This window comes from Lactuca virosa, chromosome 8, assembly GCF_052849685.1.
Source record: "Lactuca virosa cultivar CGN04683 chromosome 8, Lactuca_virosa_CGN04683_v6, whole genome shotgun sequence".
Classification (NCBI taxonomy): Eukaryota; Viridiplantae; Streptophyta; class Magnoliopsida; order Asterales; family Asteraceae; genus Lactuca; species Lactuca virosa.
In genome coordinates, this window is record NC_136433.1 from 221,438,006 (window position 1) to 221,442,360 (window position 4,355).

The window sequence follows — 4,355 nt, forward strand, 5'->3', positions numbered from 1 at the left end:
GTTGCCTTATCTTATTTCCTTGCAATGACATTAATGAAAGTGTTGGTTACGTTTCTAATAATAGCAATATTAATTGTGGATTTGATTCTTATGATATCGCTTGTGGTAATATCATAATAAACCAAGTGAAAGGAAATCTCATTACCAACTAGACTGATACTTGGAATCATACAATTTGAATTGTATTATATATGAGATTCTTGTTCATTGGAAAATTATGACACAAATCATTGTTCACATGTTTATGTGAGGCAAGTGAAGGACTAATGGATCTAGTACATGTTGATATGTACTCTTCATATCCACCACAAGGGACGATAACTCTATTCGTCATGATTTATTTATGTTTCAATAAATATGGTTTTGTTTATAAGATTAAACAGAATTCTAATACTTTTGAAAAGTTCAAAGAGTAGTCGAACGAATAGAAGAATCTGTCAGGCAGAAAGATAAAATACTCTCCAATCTGAAAAGAAAGGAGAATACTTTAGTATCATGTTTTATGATCGTCTTAGTAATTGTGGAATTGTATCACAATAAATTCTCCAAGAACATCTTATTGAAATTGTATGACTAAGAGGAGGAATTGAACATTGTTATAAATGGTTCTATTATAAGATGAATTATACTTTGTTCCCAATCCAAGTTTTAGAGCCATGCTATAGTAACAATAAATCATATCTTGAAACTCATTTAAAAAACCAAAAAGGATAACAACACCTCGTAAAATGTGGAGTAGTGATGTTTTCTTACTCTAGCACATTTGGAATTGGAGTTGTGATGTTTTCGTTGATCGAGAAAAAATAGATAAACTGAGACCTATTCTATGAAGTGTTTTCTTGTCGGAAATCCACACGAACTTTTGAATATTTGTTTTAGCTCATCAAGGAATGTTTCTTGAGAGAAAAACTCATAGGTCAAGAACTAAGTGGGATTCTTATTGATCTTGATAGTTTCAAGAGTCAATCGACAATGATCCTTTTAGTTATCACTAGCGCGCGACCTGAGGTTGATAACATGTGTTTTTATTCTAATTTTTGTGCACATACAGTTGAGTTGGCAAACCCTATGAGTTCTATGCTTTTCATTTAACTTCAAAAGTCTATGCACGTTGGTCAGTGAAAATACATTGATCAATATAGGTGAGTTGCTAACAACATGGAAGCACTGGTGGGATTTTGAGCTGCCATAAGGCAAGAAATTTAGATTAAGCGAAGTTTAGTCTATGAAGGAGAACTAAATGTGATTTTGGTTTTTCCTAAACCTTTTCTTATGTAGATTGAAAAATAAAGTTCTACATGGATGGTAACATATGCGCCTTCGAATCTAGGTGACAAAAGGTTTCACTCTAGTTCATGGAAATGATTATGAGGAAACACTTTTGTTGATAGATTTTAAGGATCTAATAAAGATCAACAGTGATATTGGTTGTGTTAATTGCATTCTCAAATTCACAATATGATTACGGCATCCTTCTTCATACTTCGAATTATGAGGAATGACAAGGAATTGTTTAAACTTTCAGGAGATATGTTTATAATGTCTTGAAAGAGATTGAACACATATACTATCCAGATAAAGTGCATAAGCTTAAGAAGCCTAATTAGAGGCTTGACGAAGCATCACGAAATAGGAATTTGTACTTCCATGAGAAAGTCAAAAGGTATTGATTTCTAGAAGTCCAGTTAATTTCTAAGTACCTGTCAAAGCTAGTGGGATCATAATTGTTATGCCTGGTATTGCATGTTGACAATACTATCGATAGGGAAAATGTCTCTAATGTACAAGTTGCAAAAGTTGGGAACTGTTACGCTATAGTGGACATAAGGGAGATGGCATTCATACTTCAATACGTATCTAAAGGTTTATATTGTACAGTTTAATAGAACTTAGTCAAAGGCACATATGAATAGCATGTTGAAATGCTTCAACAATCGAGATTCTATATATGGAAATATTATAGCAAGAAATTGAACAGATATTGGACCCTTCTAATATTAAACTGAGTCCTATATGCTTTGGATATATGATCGATTACATGTGTTATAATATTGGTTTATTCTAATTTTTCAAATTCTCTGATCATTTTGAGAAAAAAGACTAGAATTTTAGGTGACTAAACTTATTAAACAAACCATCAAGAACATTCTGAGGTTACTGAAGATTGGTTGCTTGTGGACAGCTGGAAGTATGGTATTGTTTTGGAAGAACCATAGTGACACGTTTTAGATGGAGATGATTCTTTGTCAGAATTAATGTTCATATGGGAATATGGAAACGATTCCATAATGGGAGATTGGTATATGGAAATGTCTCCATAATAAGACTTGGCTATAAAATCTACATGTGATTTGGAAAATTTAATGTAAGAAAGGTGTTCAAGGAGTGTACCTTGAATTTGAGACCTAATTACCATGGAATTGTTTCTAGTAACAAAGTTCCAGTGGAATATTTTGTAATATTGGAGACACAAACTTTGAGACTTTAGAATCTCGATATCACAAGAAATCAATGCATGTAAAGTTGGAATTCCACCACATCTTGGATAGCGATAAGTGTTGGGTTTTGAGCATTCTAACACTCCTATGGTGTACATGCAACCTTATAAACCTTGGATCTATGTTTTCTCTATTATACATGCAAATATTAACTATTCCAAGGTTTCATCCTAACTAGCATATTATGAAGCACCTATACTACAAAGTTCTAGTTAGATGACATACCTTTTGATGTAGCTTGATGTCTTCAAGCTTTAAGAGCTTAGCCCCAATAGTGTGGAAGCCTCAAATGGAATCACAAATCACCAAAACACCTTGGAAGAACTTGAGAGAATATGTATGCACACTAAAATCGGCCCACTCTTATTTTCACACACTTGTGTCAATTTTGTGAGCCAAGGACCCCTTTATATATCACATGTGTCATCGCTAAATCATCGAGGGGCCCACAGATATCGCTTTTATCCCGAAGGTAAAAGGAATGGATAAACTTCGACTCATATGGCTTGTTCTACTACTTGTTGAATCATACACAAAGGCACGTTTTATAACATCGAGTTACCAAATGCGTTTTCGTGCAATCAATGTATAACCAACTCATAGTAACAACTCATATCTCTAGGTTTGAAGAATATAAGATATTATCGTCTCATGATCACTCGTGATAAAATCCATGAAGTGATTCAAATGAGCGCGGGTTGAATCCAATACTCAGAACTTATGAGCACTCATGAGTGTTGTAGCACCACTTTGTCCACCAACTTGGACCTCTACAAACCAATCCATGACAATCTTGATTCATATCTACTTCCAACATATGACCGACTGTGGATGGTTTGAATAACTTAATCATTCAGGAAGAACGACTTAGTTATTCTGGAAGTCAAAACATGCAAAGTGAAACACAAGAATAAATGAATCAAATATGGTATCAAACCCTATGAATATAAATAAACACTTTTATTTATCACCATACTGCTTACTCATTATTCATTGTTTCGGTTTTATCAACTTTATACTTGAATTAAAAACACTAGTTGTCCCATGCTCCAAGCATGTACACTATGTTTTTCTTAAACAATAGCTTTGCCATACACCAAGTATGCACTCTATGTTTGTCTATGATCCTTACTTTGTGAAATAAACCAATTGAACATAATTTCAATGATTCTAATTTCACACTCCCAAATCCTTATCGAAAAATGTGAGAATTTCAAATTCCTATCATTTATCAAAATCTGTTTAGATTTTAAACTTATATGCACTAACCCTCCTGTAATGAATATGTACAAAGTCACAAAGACTTGTCAACAGTCATTATAAGGTATTCCAATGGAGATCAACTCCATGGAAACTAAGTCTCATATTCAAAGTACATTGCTTTGGACATGCTTCTTGCATTTAGTTTTCTAATCTTACACAGATAACTTCCACCTATGGAGACAACTCCATATTCTCATTTTGACTATCACTTCTGAATAAGAGATGCCTCTTTTCAGAATATGTCAATATGGTCCTTCCAAAATTAGCACTATACTTCCAACTGTCCCTAAGCAACCAATCTTTGGTAAACCTCAGATTGTCCTCGACAATTGCTTAATCATTTTAGTCATATCCAATTCTAGACCTTTTCCCTTCTTAATGCCTCTGGGCATTTGGAAAAATTTAGAAATGACAAATATTATAGCACATGCAATCGATCCTGTACCCAAAGCAAATGGTACACGATTCATGATGTCTCACATAAAGACATGATTCTAGACCAGTATTTTGCTACAATATTTTTATTTGCCATGTTTTCAAAATTTGACTATGAAGAGGGATGCCGTAATCATAATCGAATTTTGAGAACGCAAT